This window comes from Rhinoderma darwinii, chromosome 2, assembly GCF_050947455.1.
Source record: "Rhinoderma darwinii isolate aRhiDar2 chromosome 2, aRhiDar2.hap1, whole genome shotgun sequence".
In the NCBI taxonomy this organism is placed as follows: Eukaryota; Metazoa; Chordata; class Amphibia; order Anura; family Rhinodermatidae; genus Rhinoderma; species Rhinoderma darwinii.
Genome location: NC_134688.1, coordinates 415,710,678 through 415,738,640, shown reverse-complemented (window position 1 = coordinate 415,738,640; position 27,963 = coordinate 415,710,678). Strand labels below are relative to the sequence as shown.

At 39.2% G+C, this 27,963-nt stretch overlaps 1 protein-coding gene and 1 long non-coding RNA gene across 3 annotated transcripts in view; one reads left to right on the top strand and one right to left on the bottom strand.

Annotated features, from left to right (window-relative positions):
• The window catches only part of RAP1GAP2 (RAP1 GTPase activating protein 2), a 669,125-nt gene that overhangs the window by 352,537 nt on the left and 288,625 nt on the right, over window positions 1-27,963 (bottom strand). The window lies entirely within an intron of this gene.
• On the top strand, window positions 10,671-19,028 carry LOC142741453 (uncharacterized). The gene is made up of 3 exons (XR_012881145.1): window positions 10,671-10,776; window positions 14,542-14,631; window positions 18,972-19,028. It is a non-coding gene; the product is annotated as an uncharacterized LOC142741453 (long non-coding RNA).

Genomic DNA, 27,963 nt, shown 5'->3' with positions numbered 1-27,963 from the left:
CCCGGAGGTTTTGAGAACAATGAATGCACGGACGGATCGTACGATTGGAAAAATGGAGTGTAGTGATCCATTCTGTACTGCAAGTGAAGGTGAATGTCATCTCCCAAGCCTAGGGAGGCAACCAGTGTTGACACAAACCATTAGAAGGTGTTTGCACGACATTGGGCTACGAGCCAGATGTCCAGCTACAGGTGTTCCATTGACCACATGCCACTGCTCTCAAAGTCTATTAGGGTGAACAGCAAGACGGCAATGGAGGCTGGAATGGAGGTCTGTCCTCTTCAGCGAAGGGTCCCACTTTTGTATCGGACGCAATGATCGTCCGATATTGGTCTGGAGACCAGGTGTGCAATGCCATGAAGAGGTCTTCACAAGGGAATGGTATATAGCCATATAAATATACACACACTGAAATATATTTTGCTTTTGTGTAGTATATCCATATACTATATTCTGTAGTAATACTGATCACCCACTCATTTTATAGTTGGAAATCAATATCTTGCGCACACCATCCACTGCTTAACGTCTAGAAAAATACATTTAGCACAATATGCATGTTTCATAGGTAATACATTTCGGGCCAACACCCACAATCTCCGTTTCTCCCATATATACCTAAGGCATAACAACAGAATATTTCAAGACTAATAACACAATATGTTGGATATGATTTTGTGAGAACACTCGTTAGATTAAATGCACACACATCCTAAATTCTAATTTGCTCTGCAGTAAAATGCTATATATTGTTAACTGTTATCAGTCATATCATTCTGGGGACAGACTTAAAGGGGTTGTCCTGACAACCCCAGTATAATGGGAGCCTATGGGTATGATTGAGTATCTGCCAGGAGCTTTCCCGATGCATGCGTCAACCATACAGGGAAAACACAGTGTGAAAGAGGCCTAAAGAAAAGTATTTATGTACATGTCATTCTCATTTTAGTGAGCCACTAAGAAGTCCTTCAAACTGGTTGTATAGGATGAGGAAAAAAAGAGCTGTTTCATTTCAGAAACAGCACCACTCTTACCCACAGGTTGTGGTCTGGTATAGCAGCTCAGCCTTTGTCACTTAAGGCTGAACTGCAATACTCAACATAACCCAGGAGTGGCACTGTTTCTGGGTAAAAGCAGCCATGTTTTCTACTCTCATTGAACCTCTTTAAGGCTGGGTTCACACGACCTATTCTCAGACGTAATGGAGGCGTTTTACGCCTCGAATTACGTCTGAAAAACGGCTCCAATACGTCGGCAAACATTTGCCCATTACTTTCAATGGGCTTTACGATGTACTGTGCCGACGACATGTCCTTTTACGCGTCGTTGTCAAAATTACAGCCTCGTCAAAAGAAGTGCAGGACACTTCTTGGGACGTAATTGGAGCCGTTTTTCATTGACTCCAATGAAGAACAGCTCCAAATTACGTCCGTAAAAGACGCCACGCAAAACACGAGTACATGCAATTACGTCTGAAATTCAGGAGCTGTTTTCTCCTGAAAACTGCTCCGTAATTTCAGACGTAATTGCAGTTATCGTGTGCACATACCATAATATTAACCAGTTAATTGCTGAAATATAATAGTGTGTCATGATTTTTTAACATTTTTACAAGATAGTTAGAATATTTGTCTCTTCCAGCAAGTGATTGAAATTAATTCACAGAAAACAACATCTGTTCCTGTTTTGGTTAATACAGATGGTTCTAAGTAATTATTCCATATACTTCGGGAAATAAGTCATCACAGAAAATAAGTTATTTTACTTAAAGAGGATAACCACCTATATTATCTATGTAACAATATTGATTATGTTTAATTGATCGTTATTAGAGGAAGTGCTTATATTAAATATTCTTACTCAAAGGAGGAGTTCTCATTGGACAAGCCCTTTTTGTTATGAATATGCACCAATGATAAACTAAGGAGTCTCGCTTCTGGGACAGTAAGCAATCAGCTATGATCTGTGGGGAAACTGGCAGAAAGTGTTTAATTTACCTGCAGCTCCACCACAGGTGAAATTAAGAATTACACAGTTTTTATTTAAATCAATGGATGTGTGGTTTTCTCCAGAGCTAGAAACATTCCTTGTAGTCCCTCTCTGCTCTGGCTCCCATTCACATCAGTTGTCTGCCCTACGATGAGCGTATACACCAGGAAAGCTACTGATGTACACGCTAAATGTGTCTATTGGGCTCCACTAGCCTGACGAAGGCCAAAAGAGTATTTTTGGCCACCGTCATACTGGTGCACGTTTGTCTACCTTTTTCTTTAGATATGGAATAGCATAGTCAACGGAATCCCGTAAAAAAAATATAAACCATACGTAATACTTTAACAAGAATGCTGTATGGCATCTGTCATAGGCATTTGTTTATTGTATATGTCATCAGCTTTCCAAAATCTTTTCATGATGAATGCGTTAAATGTATGTCATAATAGTCTTTGGGTGACGGATGTCACTGTTAGTCATCTGCCGCAGCCTACATTTAACGTATACACCGGGAGCTTTTCCCGTCATAGAAGCTAAACATAGTACGAAAAACATGATGTGGATAGGGCATAAGGAAACCCAGGGACAAGCATGCAACAAACCTGTAGGTTATATGATGGGGCAGAAGGCAAGAAACTGGATAAACACTGCATCACAGTTATGGAAACTTGTTTGAAATGGACAGGGCTCTTTACATTAGTAAACTACATACATTGTGTTGGCAGATCTTCTATGGTATTTAGCATTTCTGATTGTCCACAGTTCACAAAATACAGCCGCATACTTAGTCCAATTATTGCGTCCAGTGGGAGTGATTCCATTAATGAAGATATATAAGGGTTATGCTATTCATACAGTTTCCTAAAATGTTATTTAAAGTCGTTTCAATCTTTAATGTCCTAATTTTATGGTATGTGCAATGTTTAATTTTAAAGAGGTTTTTCATTTTATGACAATTTATTTTGTTAGAAAGTGTCCCAGGGTATCCCGCTGCTAGGAAATCTGTGTGGCAGCCTGGCAGAAAATGTTTCGTTCTCCTGCAGGGAGTGCCACTGCTGGAGATATGTGGCATTACACAGATTTTTATTGAAATCAATGGGCACTTTGTCTGATGTACAGACATGTCGGGTCCTTTCAGAGTTCTTTATAGCCACTCCGGTCTGGAATACAGATAACGGTCCTGAACAGGTAAGTCCTCTCAATTAATTTTAACCTAGATCATAATGGGGGCAAATTATTAAGACTGGCATTTCATACGCCAGTCTTAATCTAAAAAGAGCTGGAATAAGAGATGCCGAATTCGTAAATTTGTGCTATCATTTATGCCAATTTCTGGTGTAAATCATAGTAAATTTGTCAGGGCAAGTGTGACCCCCTCCCATCCTGCTAGGCCCCACCCACTTTTAAAGTTAGTGGAGTCAAAAAGAGAAGTGACGCTAAGTTTTTCCCAAAATGTCACTTTTCTATGCCAGAAAACTAGCGTAGAGTGCTTGATAAATTCCACCTAATGTGCGGTTTCAGTGAACTTTGGAAAAACAATAGTGATATGAAACGATTTGGAAACGTTACTAAAATTTCAACTCTAAACTTCAATCAGAGTTCAACATCTACTGGTTCAAAATAAGGGCACAATTCCCATGCTACACTTGCATATAGTGGGAAACATACCGTAGTGTCTCTAAGTGTCACACCGGTCTACAGGGACACTTGATAGAGCTTTTATTTTCTGTTTTCTGCTTTTTATTCTCAGTCTAACTGTGGTTTACTTGAGAGAAACATAGCCAATTTAATTTGTATTAAAATATAATGGTATTTTATTTTATATATATATATATATATATATATATATATATATATATATATATAATAAAATACCATTATATTTTAATACAAATTAAATTAGCTATGTTTCTCTCAAGTAAATCACATTAAGGGCTCGTTTACACGAGCGTGATATACGTCTGTGCAACGCGCGTGATTTTCACGCGTGTTGTACGGACCTATGTTAGTCTGTGGGGCAGTGCAGAATGTCAGTGATTTTTGCGCAGCGTGTGACCGCTGCGAAAAACTCACGACATGTCCTATATTTCTGCATTGTTCGCGCATCACGCACCCATTGAAGTCAATGGGTGCGTGAAAATCACGCATGCCTCACGGAAGCACTTCCGTGGGACGAGCGTAATTCGCGCAACAGCTGTCAAACTTTGAATGCAAACAGAAAAGCACCACGTCCAAACAAAGTGTCATAATGATGGCGGCTGCGCGAAAATCACGCAGCCGCGCATCATACGGGGATGACACACGGAGCTGTTAAGTGCCTTTTGCGCACGCAAAACGCAGCGTTTGAGTGCGCAAAACGCACACGCTCGTGTAAACGAGCCCTTAGACTGAGAATAAATAAATATTATATATAGATATAATTTATTGATATAAAAAAGTAAATGCTGGGCCGGACGCTTTGACAGCAAAATAGGATGTCCCACGGTGTATAAAATATAAATTACTCAGGGGTAAATATCACTGAGGACAGCATAGACTTGATTGGATTGTAGTTTAGGCCGTGTCATTAAGGCTCTGTTCACATCTCCGTTACTCTGTCAGAGGAGCAGAATAGCAGGAAAAATGGAATAGCTGGATAATTCCCATGACGAAAAACAACAGTACCCGACGGAACCCATTGATTTGAATGGGTTTCATTGGAGTTCCGTCATGGATTTCCATCACTTTGCAAGACAAAATAGTGTTGCATGCAAAAATAATGGAGCCTCCGACCCAGATGTGAACAGGACCTAAGCTGCATTCCAAGAAACATATCTCTACATAACTGGGTCCTGTGTGTTTTTGTATTTGTATTATTGTGTTTGCTCTCAGTCTTCAATATTAGTAGCACAAGTGTCAGCACCAAGCAAACTTGGGCACATGCCAAGGCCACTGGCCTTGAAGGGTGCATGGCAATCTAATAAGCATTAGCTATGCTTGTCATGCCTAAAGTGTGGTAGACAAGCATCCCACATTAACTTCATCCAAGTGTCCACAACTGATGCCAGCCATGAATGGTAGTAGGGCATCTATACAACTATAAAGCTTTGATCATGTGCTGCGCAGAACAAGTGCGAACATCGGTTGGTTAAAAAATTTGATTCATGCGTATGTATTATTTTTATATATATATATATATATATATACATACATACACACATACATACATACATACATACAGTACATACATACATACAGTACATACATACAGTACATACATACATACATACAGTACATACATACATACATACACACATACATACATACACACATACATACATACATACATACATACATACATACACACATACATACATACATACATACATACATACCCTTTAAACGTAGTGCTACAAATGCAGTTTTTATAATCCAAAAATGTAGCACCATTGTGCAAATAAACCAAGCACACTCTCCAAACTTCTCATCTGACTCTACCTTCCAACAGACATGGAAGAGCTCTATTTCACTTCACTCCTGTGTGAGGTACGAAATATAACAACTTTCTTAGTGACACAAAATATCACCCTTAGTTGTACATTTTTTGGCTCACCCTGCCCTATGTGTAGTATTCAAGCCAAATGATCCGCTACAACATCTATGTAGTGTGAATTTAGCTTTGGGTGGAATTGTCCTTTAACATTTTAAAGTGGTTCTGGGAATATTCTTGAAGAGAAATAATGAAATGTACAAAGAATGTTAGCAAAAAAAAAAGTTTATGTTTTCGATTTTCAGTTGACAGCCTGTATGGGTCAAACCAGCGTGATCAATGCAACTAAACGTGTTATAGAATCACTGATCTCAATGTGGGAAAAGTCACCAGGACACTCTGCAGTGATGTAGTTAAAGAGGTGGGGAGCTAGCAGGGCATTTGCTACCGGGTAGATATACTGTACATACAGGGCTAGGGCAACAAGATAAATATTTACCCCGCGTGAAGTAAGCCTCTTAATTCTGCCACAATTCTAAAGGAGTAAGATCTTGTAAGAATAAATAACAGCTAATATCCCAAGTCATTCACATCTTGTATTGAAACTCTGTTTTCTGGAGAAAACCTTATATATTATGTATATTAATGAGAATGGTTAAATCATGGCCAAACCTTCTTTAATGTTCCTTGCACTTTATTAGACTGTCAAGAGAACTCTCCTGGAAAATGAATTAGGCGTCAGCACAGTTCAGTTACTTCTGTGCATCACAATTATGCCAAATTAAATAAGAACGCCGGCTAAACACGAAATAATGACTTTCATTAGGATCACGTTCAGCCGTGGCTCTCCTGTAATTACCTCAGTTAAAAACTTAATTGTACACAAATTATTGTTAACAGGCCTACTTAAAGATATTGCTCTTTGATGCACATTGAATAGGATTTAAAAGAAGCGAAGTCCGATAAATAGGGAGTGCTGATCATCCACAGATATTCCATTCTTGCCTTATCTTATTTCTTCTATTTCTTGGTACATGTTAAGGAGTATCTATAAGTCAGAGGGGCTGGAGTATTTGTAAATGAATCTTAGTCCAAAGAAAAGGTACTCGTTTGGCGCAAACCTTACTGGGATAAAGAAGCTCCAAGATCCCCGGTGATGTGGGCACTATTTCCAAAGGAGAATCCTGCGGCATCCTTGCATCACATACACTTGAATATAGAGTTGTGCCGAAAGTGTTGCACAACATGTCAAGATGAGCATCTAAAACCATTGATCACGTATCTCTCTATACTGAATTTACTCACCCTATGTAGCGCTATTCTTTCCATTTTGTTCTAGACCTTTACAAATTATTTATAACATATTATTCCCTGCTTTATAGGACACAAGATATCGGGCATAACACGTAGTCACAGCAGTCAGACAGGGATTTGGATTAAGCACTTCTGCATAGTCATATTTTACTCTCTATGTCGTATGTAGATTTTGGCCTTTCTATGAAAATGGTAATGGTGTATTCAATTTACAAGAGCAAGGCAGCTAGTGATATCACATTAACCTGCCAGTGATAACGTATTTATCAGTCTCATTATCAGTCTCATCCCCAGCTGAATTCTATAAAGTCGTCTTTGTTTTTAATAAAATTATCCCTTGGAAAATGGTTTATTTGTTACCAGACTAGAGCCATTGTTTTCAATTTAACTGTTAAATAAATGAAATTGTTCATAAATTATTCAACAAGTGCGACCAAAATGAGAGCCAATAGCCATTTCTGCAGGTATTTAATGTACTGTATAATCATTGGTTCCTATCTGCCCAATATAGCGAACTTAGGATAGATTCACACCTGGCCTCCACAGGAAGGAAAATCACGAAGCCACGCATCATACGCTGCTGACACACGGACCGGTTATGTACCTTTTGCGCGCGCAAAACGCCGCATTTTTTGCATGGGCAAAACGCACACGCTCGTGTGAATACGGCCTAATTGTGTGTGATAGAAATTTTTGTATCCCTGCAGTTTGTCCATAGGTGGTGTATGGTACCACGCCATCTAGATATCATTTTCTGGATACTCCAGAGGATTATTGTGGATTGCTTATATGATTCAACCCGGGTTGTGTCAGGGGTATTTGTATTCAAAAGAATTACCCAGAGTATTTTAATCTGAATAATGAATAAAGCTTATTATGAAGAGTTCCCACTGTCAAACTACTTGTTTATTTGAGGAACCCACATATTGATTTCAGTGATAATAAGTTATCCAGGGGGACCAAATCTTCTCAGACGGTTTAACCCTATCCTGAAGAATACTTGTTTTTCATTGACTATGATCCATAACAATTTTTTTTAACATACATTTGGCATTTGGCCAGTATTGGAATACACATGCATCAACTATATTGAAAAAAGTAGATGACTGTGCTTTTCAATAGAAGTATATGCACAAAAAGCCACACACCACGCATTATATTTATAATTATTTTTTTATGGGAGTCAATGGCAGACTTATGCAATTGAATAGAGTTTTGGACGTCTGGGGCAGAACGTTATAAACGGTCACATCGAACATAAATCGCCAAATGTAGTGTGAACCTAGTCTTAGAACAACAAACTAAGGATAAAAGGGGTTGTGTGGCTTCAGGTAGTTTTTTTTATAAAGCAAGTGTACCTGTTAAAAATAAAACCACCATGAAAAAATTTAAATATACAGTACGCACCTCGGAAATCTTCCTCTATCCCCTGCTGCCGGTCTCTGTCACTCCTATGCGTTAATTTGGCCTATGTGGTGCTTTATCCACATGTTATGTCACATGACCATGTCCTCTAATTGTAGTAGGCTGCAGTGACATTTTCCCCCTTGAGCTCTACTGAACTCCTATCACAACCACTGGGTGGCCACACATCGGCACGACGGAGTATCACAAAATCATATATTTTTTTTTAAAGCTGGTGATATCGCGCAACAAATCTCAGGATAAGTTGAGAAAAGAGGAAAGATAAGTAAGGACATATCTGTACAGATAAACAGTAACCATACCATGCCATGGATTAAGTGGAGAATCAGTGCTAGGAATATCATGTTCACCAGTTTACACTTGCTACTACACTACTGTGCAAAAGTTTTAGGCAGTTGTGGAAAAATGCTGCAAAGTAGGAATGCTTTCAAAACTAAAAGTGTTAATAGGTTTTTTTTTTTATCAATTAACAAAATACAAAGTGAATGAACAGAAGAGAAATCTAAATCAAATCAATATTTGGTGTGACCACCCTTTGCCTTCAAAACAGCATCAATTCTTGTAGGTACACTTGCACAAAGTCATGGAATTTGTATTATTATAGTCAGGTGTATGATTAGCCAATTATACCAAACAGGTGGTAATGATGATCATTTTCAGATGTAGGTTGAAGCACAGTCATTAACTGTAACAGCAACAGCTGTGTAGAAGGCTTAAAACTGGGTGAGGAAAAGCCAAACTCTGATACAAAGATGAGGTTGTGGAATACCGTTTCATGTCACAGTTCCACATTGGCAAGACACAGCATAGCAACAAGACACAAGGTAGTTATACTGAATCAGCAAGGTCTCTCCCATGCAAAGATTTCAAAGCAGACTGGGCTTTCAAGATGTGCTGTTCAAGCTCTTTTGAAGAAGCACAAAGAAACGGCAAACATTGAGGACTGTAGATGCAGTAGTCGGCCAAGGAAACAGTGCAGCAGATCAAAGACACATCATGCTTACTTCCCTTGAAATCAGAAGATCTCCAGCAGTGCTATCATTTCAGAACTGTCAGAAACAAGTGGGAACCACGTATACCCATCTACTGTTCGAAGAAGTCTAGCCAGAAGTGGTCTTTATGGAAGAATTGTGGCCACATAGCCATACCTTCGACGTGAAAAAAAGGTTAAGTGACTCAACTATGCACGAAAACATAGGAGCTGGGGGGAAAAAAATGGCAGCAGGTGCTCCGGACTGATGAGTCAAAATTTTAAATATTTGGCTGTAACAAAAAGCAGTTTGTTCGCCAAAGGGCTGGAAAATGATACAATAATGAGTGTCTGCAGGCAACAATGAAGCAGTGAAGCATGGTGGAGGTTCCTTGCAAGTTTGGGGCTGCATTTCAGAAAATGGAATTGGGGATTTGGTCAGGATTAATGGGGTCCTCAATGCTGAGAAATACAGGCAGATACTTATCCATCATGTAATAACACCAGGGAGGTGTCTGAAGATACGTGGTTAGTTCTCCAAACTGTTTGGAACAACCTTCCTGCCGAGTTTCTTCAAAACCTGTGTACAAGTTTTGCTACTTTGCTGTTTTGATTATTCAAATGTAAAATGTCGAAATAAATAAAAGAATGTTAAAAAACAAAAAACTGTGTGCAAGTGTACCTAGAAGAATTGCTGCTGTTTTGAAGGCAATGGATGGTCACACCAAATATTGATTTGATTTAGATTTATCTTCTGTTTATTTACTTTGCATTTTGTTAATTGATAAAAAAAAATCTGTTGGCACTTAAATTTTTGAAAGCATTTTTCCACAACTGCCTAAAACTTTTGCACTGTACTGTATATCTGAATCATATGTTATTAGTTTGAAATGTAATGGCAAAAATACAACTCTCTGGTGCATACAGTGGTGCATCGAGGTGAAGATGAGGATTCTGATTTTTGCCATCCCGTATTCCAGCACATTATGACTTAGAGAAAGGCAATATAACTAATCTCCTTCTACCTCTTCCGGTAATGTTGTAGCGCTTTTAAAGGGAAAATCTAAACAATGTCTAACACAGACACCATGGCAGCTGTACAAATCGTCTAAATGGTAAGTATGCCCTTGGCTGTGCTAATTATTTTCTTACTCCATTTGTAAGAAAATCCAGCATACTTTATGTACACAGTCAATGGCTTTATGCTAGAAATTTCAGCTTCTATGTAGTTAATCTGTATCTGTAAACGTGTATCGATATAATATATAAAACAGCCTGTGACTTATTACCTGAAATCAAGTCTAATAAAAGCTTCCCTCTAGTGTGCGTTAAGAATAAAAGCGTCGGGAAGTGGGAACGGAATGAATCTCCTGATACATGCATCACAGTAACATTTATGGCCCAGACTCTGCAAATTGAAGGGGGAAATGCAGCAAATTTATCACGGATTGTGACATCATGATACAGTCAATCTGACAGCAAGGAAGAATATGAGACACACTTTAGATAAGAAGTATAAGGTCGCCAGTTCTAATGTGCATCTGTACCGTGACTCATACATCTAAGGATAAAGAATCCGAAATGCTTTCTCAAGACCCTTTGAACAGTAAATATCCAACATTACTTTGGTTAGATATAAAAATAATAATTTATACGGAGAAACAATACTGTAAATGGAAAGTGAATTACCTTGCAGCTTCTATATTCTCTATTAGAGGTAGAGTTGTGGGCGCCCAAAATTAGCTACGTTTATTTTCATTCACTGGCAAAGGAAATGCAATTGCTGTTGAATTTAACCGAGATCACACAGAGGGTAAAGGGTGCTAGCACTGTATTCTGCCCACTTTACGGAGAATTGCATTTTTTATGTCATATTGATATGTCACTAGATGAAATGGATAGGGTACCAATATAAATATGTTACAAATGAAGAGAATTCATGTTAAAGGTTTGACTATTGGATGGGACTGCGCTTTGTGGCACCAATCGATCTGTTGTACGGGCATAACCAGTAGGTTGATAGCCAGTATGAAGCGCTGCATGTAACCAGACTTATACCTCCAACAGAAGGCTCCGACATATGCCATTGAATAGGCACACAGTAGCTTACGTCGTTCATAGGTTCCCATTGTAAAAAAACATATACTGTACAGTATATGTTTTTTTACTGGATACCTCAGTATTGAATAGTGCAGTTGACTACACTATTCCACACAGTAAAAAAAGGATGCCGACACATACCTCCCCGACGTATGCCAAAAGGACAATCTTATGGCATACGATGGGTCAATGGAAACCTATGGATAAGTTCAAGGAATGCACTGGCATACGCCGAATGTACATTGCAAACGCAGTGTCAATAGAGCTTAACCCATAATAGGTCTGTCAAGCATCTATTAGGTTTCAGTTTTTTTACTAGAAAGAGAAGCCTAAAAGCTGTGCTTTTATGGTTATCAAGGAGCAATGGAAACCTAATGAAAAAGAAATAACACAAGTGGGAATAGAGCCTTAGAGCCCTTTTACACCGGCCAATTATCGGGCAAACGAGCATTCACAGAACGCTCGTTCCTGATAATTGCCCTGTGTAAACAGGGCAACAATCAGACGATGAGCGAGCAAACACTCGTTCATTGGCTGATTGTATAGTTTCAAATGCCCAAAATATTATCGTTATTGTAAACAGGCAGATGTGCTGCCGACGTGATAGAAAAGTATGGGGACGAGTGATCGTAGTAGCAAGCGCTCATTTCCATACTAGCTCCTTATGAAAGTAGAAAACCAGCTCCGTCGGTCCATGTAAGAGTACCTTTAGTATGACCTATTTCTATCAGTGTGAGTTGTAGATGTAATCAAACATATTCACTAATTAGCACAATTATGACACCGAAAACTCTGCCAGGAATCTATGCATCCTCCAATGTTGGGTTTATCTTACTGTCTAAAAAGTGGTGGAAGAAGATTATGTTTTCCTCGGCTATTACTGTGTTTCTGCATTTTTTGGTATTTACTTTCCCAATTTTGCGTAGTGATTCTGTACTGTATCTTGGAGATTGACTATTAGTGCATATCTCTTTGATCTGTAGGGGGAATATTCAATACTAAGGAAAAGGAAACCTGTAGTTGAATCCACCACAAGCATACAGATAAGATATAATTACTGATATTTTAAGGGGCCTGACTGTCAAAATGGGAGCCCCAGTAATCATGCGTATTACCAACAGACTCCACATGGGTTCTGGCATCTGTGATGATAAATTTGAATGAAGTGTCCATGTGAAAAATACAGTGGAAAAGTATCACTTCAAGTTCACTAAGAGCCCAAGGCCCATCAAATAAGAATTCATATGAAACACTAGAAGCAGTGAATATCTATTGAGCGTGTTATTTGATTTCACATTCCAGGACCCAGAACATTCTTGGTTCATACTGTATGGTTAAGACTCGGTGTAGAAAATTATAACATGAAAAGAGTTGAAAATGTACTGCCAAGATAAGACTTAACACAATCTCTTCTAGGTGATTGCTCGGAGACCACTTATGTCCTTTGTGTATAGGTTTTGTAATTGCTTGCGATCCACTCAATAAAAGATCTGGAGTTTTGTCTTTAGGCTCGTCTGTCCCTTGGGTTAGGCACATTTAGATGAGTCTTAAGAATATTCCATCAGGAATTTAAGGCCATCAGATCAATATTTTTAGCTAAATTGAGGCCTACTTTGCATATCTCTTGAGACCATGTTGTATGTTAGTTTATACCTTCGTTTTATTAATAAGTGCTACATTTACACATGTTCCTTACCTCAAACTTTCATCTCCTACAGGGAAAAAAAAATGTATCTAGAAGTATAACCAACAATTATGACTTCAGTTCCCATTTAGCTATATTGATGTTGCTGTCACAGTTTGTGTGACAGCAGCATTTCCATAGTAAGGCCCTGTTCGCACTGAGTTTCTTTTGGCGCGTTTGATATATAAACCGCGTCGGAAACTGCGCCAGAAACCACGTCGGAAACCGTGCCAAAAAAAGGCCAAAAACGCCTCTCATTGACTTTGCGGGAAAAAGAAGCGTCATGCCCTTTCTTCAAGCAATTTTGTCTCTGACCTCCCATTGACATCAATGGGAGGCAGAGTAAACAGAAAAGAGAGTGCAGGCAGGTCAAAATCTGCCTCAAAATTCCTGAAGGAATTTTGAGGCAGATTTTTCCACCTGCAAAACAACTCAGTGTCTAGTGAACAGGGCCTTCACTAGAAACATCTAGGCAAAATTCCTTTTCCGAATAATGTTCTTAGTTCTACATATTTGTATGTTACTTTTATATTTGTGACAAGGATAGATTAAGTGTTCCCGGTGTAGAGCAGTGGTAGGCCACTTCGTTGAGGTAGAGATCTTAATATCTACAGTGGGAAAAAAAATATTTTTTATTTACACAAAAGAGAAGGAACCCTATTTAGGCAGAAAAAAATTACTTATACAAAGGTGCCTACCATTTCAAGATATTTTTTAAATACATTTCTAGGCCTTTTTAAAGGATTTTTCCCAAAAGATTGAAAATTTATATTTTTTCACATGATGATTCACTTATTTTTCCCCAACTCACATATATATTACAATTAGGCATTGGACAAGGTAACCCCGTTAATCAATCAGATGCCCTAAGAAAAACTGCATTTGCTCAGCATGTACGCAAAAAACATGCCCTGTTTGTTAATTGAGCCCCCTTCTCAACTTTAGCTTGTAAGGTGTCGTGGCTGTGGCCACATGGTCTCTGAACAAGGTTGTGATGTTAGAGCATCTACTGGCTTATTTGTGCAGGTCAAAGATTCTCTTTAACTTCCCCTCACCTTGGATTACTAAAACATTGGGAGGATTATATTTTCAGTTTTAAGATAATTTGGTCCCCATTTGAGCACATATTAGCATGACACAAGGACACGGAACTACATGAACAGTTCACAAAGTCACAAAAAAAGTTTAAGTTATAACTGACTAGAGATTGTAATTCTATTTCTATGACTATAATTTTCACGTCTTGGTCTAAAAGTCAAATACACATAGATTTGCTTCCCCTAAACGTTGTATTTTAAGCTTAAATAGTCAACATTCACATATGTTGTTTAGTGTGCACTAAAGAAATAAACTACACAGTTATTTTTATACCTTCTCCAAAGCAAGAAAAAGCAAAAAAATAAAAAAAATTTGTTAGTATTGTCAGTGAGGAAATCGGTCAAAACCATTAGATATATTCATTTTATAGCCGCTTTTATCTGGATTTAGGCTTGATTTTCTTTGCGATTGTTCTATGATTACATTAACATATTAATGTCTAAATCTAGCTTTTGTTATTATTATTATTATTATTATTATTATTATTAGAGATCTACAGCTTCTATGGCGGACACTGTTGCTTTGCAGCACTGGGAACCTGAGCTTGAATCCAACCAGGGCAACATCTGAATGGAGTTTGTATGTCCTTCCTGTGTTTGCGTGGATTTTCTCTGGGTACTCCACTCTAGGGCTGGGCAATTATGACCTAGATCAAAATCACAATTAATTGAACATGTAACCTCGATTACGATTATTAAAAGATTATTTAGGCCAGACCCCTTTTTGCCTACCACACCCCCTATTTGCATGCTACGCCATTGAATTAATGTTTATTCCCTAAGCCTGCTGTATACTACTATGTATAATATACCCCCTGATACTGCCCCTATAGTTATCCCTACACAGTATAATGCCCCCATAACTTCCTCCACACAGTATAATGCCCCTATATCTGGCCTCCACAGAGTATAGTGCCCCTATAGCTGCCCCCTCACAGTATAATGCCCCCATAACTGCCTCCACAGAGTATAATGCCCCCATAGCTGCCCCTACACAGTATAATGCACCTCATAGCTGCCACCACTCAGTATAATGCCCCCATAACTGTCCACCACTCAGTATAATGCCCCCACAGCTGCCCCCAATAGTGCCTGATAAAAATAAGAATATACATACTCTCCTAACCCCATTCCAATGATGAGTAGAGAAGATCCCTCTGCTCCTGTGGTCTGTGTGGCACGGCGCAGGCAGACACGAGGACGTCACTGCCTCACGTTCAACGATACATAGTGAGTGGTAGAGCCGGGACCTTTCAGTCCCCTGCTCTACCATTGAGTTCAACTGTATCTGCGTCCTGAAGATATGGGAGAAAATTATTGATAAAACCAAAATTCACAAGATGATGTCGATTTATTGCTCTGAATTTTGATTTTGATTATTTTTCGATTAATCGCCCAGCCCTACTCCACTCCACTCCCCAAAAAATATACTAATAGGTTAATTGTCTTCCTATAAAGTTGATCCTAGTATGTCAATTATAAGCTATGCCTGGCATCAAATATTCAGTTGAATTTTACACCATGCAGCGAACATAAATATGCATATTACACTAGCAAAGGTTTGAATAGACCCTATTTTCACTTAAAAGGATCTGTGTAGTAAACTTGACATAAAATATGATCCTAATATGAAATCTAGGTGAGCATTTACGACTTGTTTGTCCACCCTTAAACACGATTTAGCTCTTTAACTCTAAATACTGTGGGTCCTTATTCTGTGCTGATTAGGCTATGTTCACACGTGTCAGATTTGTCATAAGTAAATTTGACACGTATTTACTACAGAATCCATGACAGAAATCGGAGGATGTGCCGTTTGATGCACCATGTATCTGCACGAGGATTAGCCTCATTCAATCGTTTATTTCTGTGTGGAATCTGTGGGAATAAGTAGCATGTGCAGTAAGGACTAGATTCAATAGCAGCAAAGTACAGGTGTTCCGCACTCTATTATACTGTTCATTTAAAAAGTCTAATCTAAAGCAAATGTTAAATTTGGAAGAAAAATAAAGACTTTGATAAGCGATAAGTGTCGTCTGCTACTCCCAGTTTCTAAGGAAACTTAATACTAAGAAAGAGAAAACTCATTTATTAAAGAGGTTATTATATGATTCATGGGCTCAATATATGAAGTCAACCTATTCAGCGTAGTTGGCAAGGACTAGAAATCAAATAATGTATTTACCTGTATAAAAGCATTTATGTTTATTACATTTATAAAAGTGATAAAAAAACTAGAACTGGCTGAGCTCTTTGTGATACAGATGCCTACATCTATAATACAGTAGAAAGTTAAAGACTATTCCTTCCAGTTTTTGCCCAGATTTTTCAACTTTTATGCATTTTATATAAAATACTGAAGAAGAAATGGTATAGCCGGAAATGCATTTAAATGAAGTTATCCCCGTGTAACCAGAAGCTCTTGCTCTCATTAGTATAGCCCAAAGACTGCTAATTTGGACATCTGTCTCTTTAAACACCCTGTATGCCAGGAGTGACAGTTTTCGGAACCACAATAACGGCTAGTTGCAATTTAGGAGCACTTAATAATGGAAGCATAGAACTTAAATGGGCACTAACTTTTCAAACAACTTATGCTGCTCTAATAGTATACCTGATATGGATCGACTTTGAAATTTTACAGTTAAAATTGAGTATTTTTATCCATGCAAATTCTGTGTGACCTTACTGCTATGGGAAAACTGTTTAGCCACATCAATCCATCACTCCCTATACCCAAACTGAAAATCAGATTACCTGCCGATATCAATCTCGGTAGTTCTGCTTACCTTTTTTTTCTAGTGACGTTTTCTTAACCACTGTCACATACCACCCTGTTTATATTTATATGATCAAAAACCTTGGCAAGTCACTTAAAAAACATAGATTCTAATAGATTGTTGTGTCCTATCTGCATGGTTAGACAAAGTGGGCAGTGCCTGAGAATTCACAAGGATCACCCCTTGAAACTATGAGATCAGTGTAAGGGCATGCCCACATGTGACGGATTTCCTCCGCAACTGTCCGCATCAATGCCGCACAGAATCTGCATTGCAGATTCTGCGGCGGATCTGCCCAAAATGTGAAGTAAATTGATGCGGACTAGATGCTGCGGACTGCGGTAAAAGTGCTTCCCTTCTCTCTATCAGTGCAGGATAGAGAGAAGGGCCAGCACTTTCCCTAGTGAAAGTAAACGAATTTCATACTTACCGGCCGTTGTCTTGGTGACGCGTCCCTCTTTCGGCATCCAGCCCGACCTCCCTGGATGACGCGGCAGTCCATGTGACCGCTGCAGCCTGTGATTGGCTGCAGCCGTCACTTAGACTGAAACGTCATCCTGGGAAGCCGGACTGGAGACAGAAGCAGGGAGTTCTCGGTAAGTATGAACTTCTATTTTTTTTACAGGTTGCTGTATATTGGGATCGGTAGTAACTGTCCAGGGTGCAGAAACAGTTACTGCCGATCGCTTAACTCTTTCAGCACCCTGGACAGTGACTATTTACTGACGTCTCCTAGCAACGCTCCCGTAATTACGGGAGCCCCATTGACTTCCTCAGTCTGGCTGTAGACCTAGAAATACATAGGTCCAGCCAGAATGAAGAAATGTCATGTCAAAAAAGCAAGACGCATCCACAGCACACATAACATGTGCATGACAGCTGCGGACTTCATTGCGGAATTTAGAATCTCCATTGAAGTCAATGGAGAAATTCCGCCATGAGTCCGCAACCAGTCCGCCACAACTCCGCAACATCCAGTGCATGCTGCGGACACCAAATTCTGCACCGCAGCCTATGCTCCGCAGCGGAATTTTCCGCTTTGTCTAAACGAACCCTACTAAATAGAAGTGGAAGTCAATGGAGAAACGGCTCCGCTGCGGATTAACGCTGCGGAGTGTCCACAGCGGAATTCAAGAGCAATTCCGCCACGTGTGGCTTTGCCCTAAGTCTGCCCCTCCTTCCACACCTCAACAAGGCACAAAGGAAACATAGGAAATTAATGAAAACTGATATTTGTCCAACAAATATTAATAAGAGCATAACTTGAAGGTCCAGGGCTCCAATGCAAAATCTATAAGATAACCACCCACTAACTATGTGCCATTTATAATACGGATATCTTCTTATGTGGCCTGGGTATGACTGCAACCTTTGCACTTCCCATAGCTACACCCCTGAATAGAAGGAGAGCATTAGGGTAAGTTTACACAGTGGATTTTGCTTGGCTGGTCCCGCCACCTAGTCCACCGGGGAATTATTCCGGTCCTCGACAGGAAGAGTCCTCCTCCCATTCACTTCGAGAGGCTCGGGTGGAATCCGCACGAAGATCAGGCAGGAATCTTCTTTTTCCCGCTAGTTGAAAAAAATCAGCTAGCGGGAAACAGAAGTGTCCGGCTCCCATTGAAATTAATAGGAGGCAGAATTTTGCAGCAGAATCCGCCATGTGAACATACCCTTAAACTCCAAATGTCTGACAGAAGGGAAATACAGTCGCTGCACTGGATATTCAGTCCCATCTTCCCCTTTCTGACTATCATGGGATTACGTGGTTTCCAGCAAATGATTTGACGTAATATTTTTTTCAGACTCATGCTTATACAACTCAAATGCATGCTTAGGGGAATTGGTGGAAGTGTGGGGACATTTGTTGGTTGGCCACTTATTAGGGTGGCAACTTTCTCCCCCTCTAAGATTTTGTAGAGCAGGTTTATGCATTTTTAAGTGTTTTTATCATTTATGAAGTGTATTTACTATGAATAAAATGTATACCTTTGTGATATACATAGTGATTCTATAGTATTGTTTGCCAAATATACATACCCGTTTGTGCTTTGTGGTATATACACAACACACTGATATATTTTTATGTTCGATAAACAGTTTGTCAGCCGTTCAATGTAACATTATTATGTAATTTCAGACGTGGCTTTTCAATCAAGCTGAAAAAACTTGAACACAATTAAATCTGGAGTGCCCTTATCAAATCTGTTTTGTGGTTTTAAAGCCAAGAATGTGCGAACACTTTGTTATTCCATCATCCAGTAATTACAACTTCTGCTTAGGGAACAAGCCCTGTGACTTTCAATGTGTTATTCTCAAGAGATTCTCACAGATAAGGATATCAACCCAAGAGTATTGCGCTATTTATGTAGTCTCTTTCACTCGCATATATTCACAAGTGTCATAGGTGATGAGAAAGAAAATCACTCGTGCACAAATATTCGGGGACTAATTAATATCAACTATACATAATATTAACTATAGAATGATCATACAGAAACAACATTGTAAATTCCTCTCACCTTTTATGTTAATGTGAAATCTATTTACATGAGTATGGCAGTAGTTTGAGGACTTTAAAGGCATGTTGCGTGAGCAGACTTTTTATTGTGCAGAGAATAATAACACATAATGCAACCAATGATAGTCATACATATAATTCTTTTAGGCTAGACCGACAAAGCAAGGACAGCTACAGGAGGCCACGCTACCAGTAGTGGACAGCCCACCTCTTGTTTTAAAGAGGCTCTGTCACCACATTAGAAGTTGTCTATCTTCTACATAATGTGATCGGCGCTGTAATGTAGATGTAATGTCTATTCAGAATCCTGACACTTCTCTAACGTTTGTGTGAGATTTTACAGCAAGGCAAACGTAATCTCGCGAGATTACGCTGTAAACGGTCATTTAAAACGAAATTACGCTTGCCTTGCTGTAAATCTCACACAATCGTTACCGAAGTGTCAGGATTCTGAATAGACATCACGTCCTGGCTGGAGGTAATGTATATTCACGGTCAGGACACTTGAGTAACGCTAATGTGTGTGTATGTGGCTGCACATTGTGATCTAGTAAGATTACTATGTGCTGTGTAAATGAATGGGGAGAAGTGTATGACGCTGATTGGTCACTGATTGGTCAGCGTCATGTACTTCTCTCCACAACGCCCAATTGGTCAAAAAGTAAAACACGCCCAGTTGTCCATTAAGAAACTCATTAGCATAAAGCTAAAATAGGTCATAACTCTGTCAAAAATGATCATTTTTCTAAATAAAAAACACTGCTGTAATCTACATTACAGCGCCGATCACATCATGTACAAGATAGGCCACTTATAATAGGGCCTCTTTAAGTTGTCCTGGCCGCAATATTTTAGATGGATAATATTGTAAATCTTTACATCACATAGTATAAGTCTCTCCCTAAGCTATTGTCTTTCTCGTATTAGGGTTTTAGAATATTGGGAAAGAAAATATTTATTGTGTTATATCAAAGAAATAGAACGGTAAATGGCACCAAAATTGGAACAAACATTAGGCCTATTGAAAATGGTCCAACAGGATTGCGAGTTAGTGGTTATTTTCAGCGTGCTGTAACTTATTGGCCCCCTTTTGCATTGTATTAGATTTATCTTTATTAGAGTCACATGAACTATCTGGATTTTTAGTCTTTCACTTTTTGTTTACCATTTTCAATTTTTATTCACATACATGTCTTGGTGTATAATGCAGCATAACCAATCTACGCTCCAGTGGCACTGATATGGCAGTAATCTTCTATATCATTGTAATAGAACTGCGCATTTCTTGCTTATGCTATGTATTGAACACACTTTTGCACATTGAGTAGGACTTTGCTACGGATGTAGCCATCTTTATCTTGACTCTGATAACTTGCTGCAGCGTGATATTACACAACAAAAGTCATTGAAATGGTCAAAATAAAGGATCTTGCTACTCTGTATTTAATGCGTTAAAAGTCAAGATAAAGATGGCTCCATATGTATATTGTTCTCCTATGCTCCTTCAGTGGATATGCTCTCTCACCTTCCACACATTGATATTTTATGACCGGCTATTGCCTATTTGTGCGCCTGGCCAAAGTGTGCATGTGCCCACGTCCCTGATGACCAGCTTCCTGTTTGGTATCCGGTATGTGACGCATGTAATCACATGACAGACGCCTGACGTCACTACACACCAGGTATATGAAGCAATGGAATTGCACACACAGAGCGCATAATTCCATACTAGTTCAACCATATATCTTATTTTGCAGATTATAATTAACTTCAGCACATGAATCAATTTTTGCCTGATTAGTGGAGGGAAGTTGATATGGGACACATTAGTGAGCACCACCCCCAGACGAAAGCTATGAGCCAAATTGTTCATGGGGGGGGAGGGTACATCCTTATGATGGTATAAACAACATGGGTATGTGCAGTTACATGGCTATTTGGTGTTTTGATTGAGAGCGTTGTATTCATGCACTATGGCACTTTTTTGTTATATTCTGTTGCATCATTCTGGTCATTTAGGGTAACTATAGCATCTTGCAAAACCCTTACAGTATATATTTATACCACGCAGTGGTGTCCCATTTTGTTTTTGTAACAAATAGAGAAAAAACCACGGCGCCACATAGTGAAGTAGGTTTAGGATAGGCTAATGGAGGAAAGAAGATACTATGCTCACCAGAAAGCCATAGGTATTGCGCGAGGAAAAAAGTCCACAGGTGCTGCTGCCAGATCCGGACCGGTGACCAAAGGTACCGCTGGTGTATAGTGGATAAAAGTAGAAAACGAGGATCTATAATGGCGCTGCTGCGTGGATCAGGTGAGATGGAGAGACGAGTAGACTCTTCCTTGGTATAAATAGGTGCTTTATTGCAACGCGTTTCGACGCCGAACTGGCGTCTTCATCAGGCATAAAATTTCAGTTTAAAACATGCTGGTATATATATACAACACTGGGTACTGATTGGCCCAGTTCAGATGGAACAGAATTGGCAAGGAAAAAACCGCCAAAACATGGTGGGTCAAAGTTCAAACAAATAACAGACAGGATAAAAGAAATAGTCAAATTGAATTACGATTAGAATAGGAACATATGATTACATGAATAAAACTTGGAGTATTAAAATAAAAATGTTTTGCCTGATTTTATATAAGTCAAATGTTGTAACAGCACCGAGAACGTAAATATTTCTAATAAAAGAGGTTTTTTCCCCATAATGTGGTCTGTAAAGGTTCATTTCCCGTTAGTGATACCGTAACATAAGTGTGTTACTTTTATTCGGTGTTGTTATTATTTTTATTGATGTAGTAGATGGGGATTTGTTTGGGTCAATGCGGGCCGTAGTCATGGAGATTACTTAAACTACGGAAGCCGAGGCAGGCCAAAGTTAGGTGGTGGACCGCATACGGTGAAGCGCATGGTGGAACGCAGAATGGCACGCAAAGTCCGGGGAATCGTGTGAGATGTCATCAAGTACAGAGATGGACAGAACTAATGCTGAAAAAGTAAGTAGAGATTTGTGTGAACGAATTCTAATTCACAATGTAGGAAAAAACGGAGGGGGAGGGAAAATTTTAAGACAACTGACGAGTCAGAAGTTTATTCGGATGAGACAATTTGAATGGTTTATTCAAATATAGAGGTTGTTTGGAAGAAGAGGGTATTTGATTTCATATGTGATCGCTAGATTATGATTAGAAGATTATGAAGGAAAATGTATGTGCGTCTTAGTGTGTTTACTAGACGGATCCAGGCATATCGTAATTAGGGGAATTAATAGCTAAAGGTAGGACTAGTCCAAGGATGACTCTGAGATGTCGTTCAGGCCTCTGGGGTGTAATGTATCCATTTTAAATATCCAAAAATTCTCTCTTTGTTTCAACTTATTAAACCTGTTTGGGACATCGGGGTGAATATGCTCAATAGGAGTAATGCGGATTTCATTAAATTGGCATTTATGTATTTGGGCAAAGTGGCGAGAAACACTGTGTTTTAGAAAACCAGTTTTGATATTGAAACGGTGGTTATTAACCCGAGTCCGTAGGCATTGCGTAGTCCTGCCTATATACTGTAGTTGACAGGGGCATTCTATAAGGTAAACGACATATGAGCTGCCGCAGTTGAGAAACGTTCTGATTGGAAACTTTTCATCGGTAACTGAGGATGTGTATGTATGTTTGTTATGATTAATAATGTCACAGCATAAACAGCGTGGTCGACCACATTTGTATGAACCTTTGAGATCCGAGAGGAAGTTAGAGTCGGGTATTTGAGGTTTTTTGATTCTACTAGGAGCCAGGATATTTTTAAGGGTGGAAGACCGCCTGAAGGTAATATTCGGTTTCATGGGGACCAGGTCTTTCAGGTAAGGGTCATTTTTGATAATGTGCCAATGCTTACCTAGGATAGCTCTGATAGACTTATTGCCTTTGTTATAAGTGGTAATAAAATTGGTATTAAAATTCTTGTTAGGTCCAGGATCTCTAGAGGGCGGGTTTAGGCAGGAAACTTGTGTTAGTTCGGTGGCTCTCTGTCTAGCACCTTTTATTAATTTCAGAGGGAAGTGTTTGTCCTTAAATCGTTGCTCAAGGACATTGCACTCCTTGTGATAGTGAGTGTCTGTACTGCAATTTTTTCTGATTCTCCTAAATTGTCCGAATGGTATGTTTTTCAACCAAGGGCGGTAATGGGCACTTTTGAAATCGATGTAACTGTTTACATCTACCAGTTTGAAATGTGTTTGGGTAATGAATTTATTGTAAATGCTATCGTAACTAATTGTGAGGTCTAGAAAATCAATGGAAATCGGGGAAAAGGTGTGCGTAAATGTTAATCCATATTTATTATTATTCAAAGTCTTGATGAAAAGGAAGGCTTCATCCATACTTCCTCTCCAAACAAGAAAAAGATCGTCAATAAAGCGTCGGTATAATATTATATTGTCTTTAAATTGATGTGGGCCATGAATGTGTGTTTTTTCAAATGCACCCATGTAGAGGTTTGCATATGCTGGTGCAAATCTGGTGCCCATGGCGCATCCTTTAACCTGGTTGTAAAAGTTATTGTTGAAACTGAAAGTATTGTGATAGAGGATAAATTTAATGCACTTGACTAAAAAACGGACTTGTGGATCAGGAATTAGGGTATTTGCTGAAAGATAGGATTGGACAGTTTCTATACCCTTGCTATGAGGGATATTACTGTACAAGGCGGTAACGTCTGCTGTAAGGAAACCAATTTGGGGTAGGGAGGGGTCAAAATTCAAATTATTCAGATCTCTAATTAATTGTGTAGAGTCTTTTAAGTACGATGGTAGGGTCAATACAATGGGTTGGAGATGGAGGTCAATAAAATGGGAAAGGTTACTGGTAAGTGAACCTATCCCAGAAATAATAGGGCGTCCTGGGGGGTTAGTGAGTGACTTATGTATTTTAGGTAGGTGGTATATGAAAGGCATATTTGGGAATGGGACCGATAGGAACTGTTTTTCTTTTTTGGTAATTAGACTTTCAATGGCTGCAGATTCAATAAGATTTTGGTATTCCGATATATAGGAGGACAGTGGGTTGGTGGTTAATTTATTGTAAAATGAGGTATCACTCAAAATCCTCATAGTTTCGCCCAGGTAGTCGGTTCTATCCTGTATAACTATGCCCCCTCCCTTATCTGCCGGGCGGATAACTATATTTGTATTATTGTGGAGGGTTTTTAATGCCCTTCTTTCATAGGAGGTCAGATTGTCTGGGTGATGTGATGGTGTTTCAAATGACCTAAATTCGTTGCTCACTAGGGTGGAAAAGGTTTCTAGCATAGGTCCTTGGTGATAGGTTGGGTAGAATGTTGATTTTGGGTGGACTTCCACTGGAACAGCGCGAGGAGAGGCCCTGTTTGGGGGTTCTTCGGTATTGTGAGTTGAAGAGGTGGTGTGTTTAGCGATCGCAAAATGTCTCGTCAAAGTCAGTTTTCGTATAAACCTATTCAGGTCCATAAATAACTCAAAGGTGTCGACTGGTGCTGTTGGACAGAAGGAAAGTCCTCTATTTAATAGGCTACATTCGTGGGTATTTAGTATATAGGATGATAAGTTAAATAATTTTATTGTGGGACAAGGTTCCTCTTTTTGCTGAGAGATAGGTGTTGATTTGTTTCGGTTCTTTCCCCCTCTCCGTCCTCTAGGTCGGTAGCCAGTTTCCTTTTTGTAGAAATTTTTTGTAGTTTTGGAAAAAAGTTTGTGATTGACTGAGCTTTGGGGCTCATAATGAACGGGATCAATATGTCTTGGCTCATGATCGTGGGGGTTAAAGGTGGCCTGACTAGTTGTGAGGGGAGCCCTAAAAAAGATGTTCCTGCAAAAGTAAAGTCTAGGGTAGAAAGGGCTAGGTTCGTATCGGGGTTGATGGTAGTACACTCCTGGGGTAAATTAGAGGCCTCTAGCGGTTCGTGAAAAAGGGTGTCTGGTGAAGTTGAATTGGGTGACTGGGGGGGGTTGTGAATTGATAGTTGTAGTAGGGACGAGATATCATCTTCTATGGAGTCATTAAAGGAAAAGGTAGGGGAGTTGTTAATGAGGGGTATTTCCATTTGTTCAGTTATAGAGGGTAATCTAGAAAGGTGAAGTTCCAGATCTGAGGATTTAAAGGCGTTGATAGGTACTTGATGAATTGTAGGTCGTTGGGAGCAAAGTTTGTTTGTTACAATGGTAGGGGGTGTATAATCAACCAATACGTTAGGGATGTTGGTCAGAAGGTGGTTTTTGTTCATGATAAAGTCTTGAGGTTTTGTTAGGGAGATTGACCCGTTGGTGCGATTAATAGGTCTAATCTTGGAACTATTCCTAAAAGATCGACCATAGGTGGTGGTCAACTCACGGGGAGTAGTGGGATTAGCCTGAACAAATGTATTCCCTTTAGGGGCTATATTAAGGTCAGGCAAATTAGGGTTCTTGTGAGAAATGGGTAGGGAGGTAGGTCTCCAATCACCTGAGGGGTTGAGTGTATAGTCTGCTCGATCTCTTAGCAGTTTTTTTGCTTTTTTAGAGATAAGCTCTTTCTCATAGTTAGATAACCTATTGTTGGTAGATTTTTCTAGTTTACAGAAATCATCATGGTCCTCGAAGTTAGCTAGCTGATCTTTGATCACAGTGATATCCGAAATGAGAGTATTACTCAATGATGTGCGTTTACTGTGTAACGTTTTCAACATGGCCCACATCAATTTAAAGACAATATAATATTATACCGACGCTTTATTGACGATCTTTTTCTTGTTTGGAGAGGAAGTATGGATGAAGCCTCCCTTTTCATCAAGACTTTGAATAATAATAAATATGGATTAACATTTACGCACACCTTTTCCCCGATTTCCATTGATTTTCTAGACCTCACAATTAGTTACGATAGCATTTACAATAAATTCATTACCCAAACACATTTCAAACTGGTAGATGTAAACAGTTACATCGATTTCAAAAGTGCCCATTACCGCCCTTGATTGAAAAACATACCATTCGGACAATTTAGGAGAATCAGAAAAAATTGCAGTACAGACACTCACTATCACAAGGAGTGCAATGTCCTTGAGCAACGATTTAAGGACAAACACTTCCCTCTGAAATTAATAAAAGGTGCTAGACAGAGAGCCACCGAACTAACACAAGTTTCCTGCCTAAACCCGCCCTCTAGAGATCCTGGACCTAACAAGAATTTTAATACCAATTTTATTACCACTTATAACAAAGGCAATAAGTCTATCAGAGCTATCCTAGGTAAGCATTGGCACATTATCAAAAATGACCCTTACCTGAAAGACCTGGTCCCCATGAAACCGAATATTACCTTCAGGCGGTCTTCCACCCTTAAAAATATCCTGGCTCCTAGTAGAATCAAAAAACCTCAAATACCCGACTCTAACTTCCTCTCGGATCTCAAAGGTTCATACAAATGTGGTCGACCACGCTGTTTATGCTGTGACATTATTAATCATAACAAACATACATACACATCCTCAGTTACCGATGAAAAGTTTCCAATCAGAACGTTTCTCAACTGCGGCAGCTCATATGTCGTTTACCTTATAGAATGCCCCTGTCAACTACAGTATATAGGCAGGACTACGCAATGCCTACGGACTCGGGTTAATAACCACCGTTTCAATATCAAAACTGGTTTTCTAAAACACAGTGTTTCTCGCCACTTTGCCCAAATACATAAATGCCAATTTAATGAAATCCGCATTACTCCTATTGAGCATATTCACCCCGATGTCCCAAACAGGTTTAATAAGTTGAAACAAAGAGAGAATTTTTGGATATTTAAAATGGATACATTACACCCCAGAGGCCTGAACGACATCTCAGAGTCATCCTTGGACTAGTCCTACCTTTAGCTATTAATTCCCCTAATTACGATATGCCTGGATCCGTCTAGTAAACACACTAAGACGCACATACATTTTCCTTCATAATCTTCTAATCATAATCTAGCGATCACATATGAAATCAAATACCCTCTTCTTCCAAACAACCTCTATATTTGAATAAACCATTCAAATTGTCTCATCCGAATAAACTTCTGACTCGTCAGTTGTCTTAAAATTTTCCCTCCCCCTCCGTTTTTTCCTACATTGTGAATTAGAATTCGTTCACACAAATCTCTACTTACTTTTTCAGCATTAGTTCTGTCCATCTCTGTACTTGATGACATCTCACACGATTCCCCGGACTTTGCGTGCCATTCTGCGTTCCACCATGCGCTTCACCGTATGCGGTCCACCACCTAACTTTGGCCTGCCTCGGCTTCCGTAGTTTAAGTAATCTCCATGACTACGGCCCGCATTGACCCAAACAAATCCCCATCTACTACATCAATAAAAATAATAACAACACCGAATAAAAGTAACACACTTATGTTACGGTATCACTAACGGGAAATGAACCTTTACAGACCACATTATGGGGAAAAAACCTCTTTTATTAGAAATATTTACGTTCTCGGTGCTGTTACAACATTTGACTTATATAAAATCAGGCAAAACATTTTTATTTTAATACTCCAAGTTTTATTCATGTAATCATATGTTCCTATTCTAATCGTAATTCAATTTGACTATTTCTTT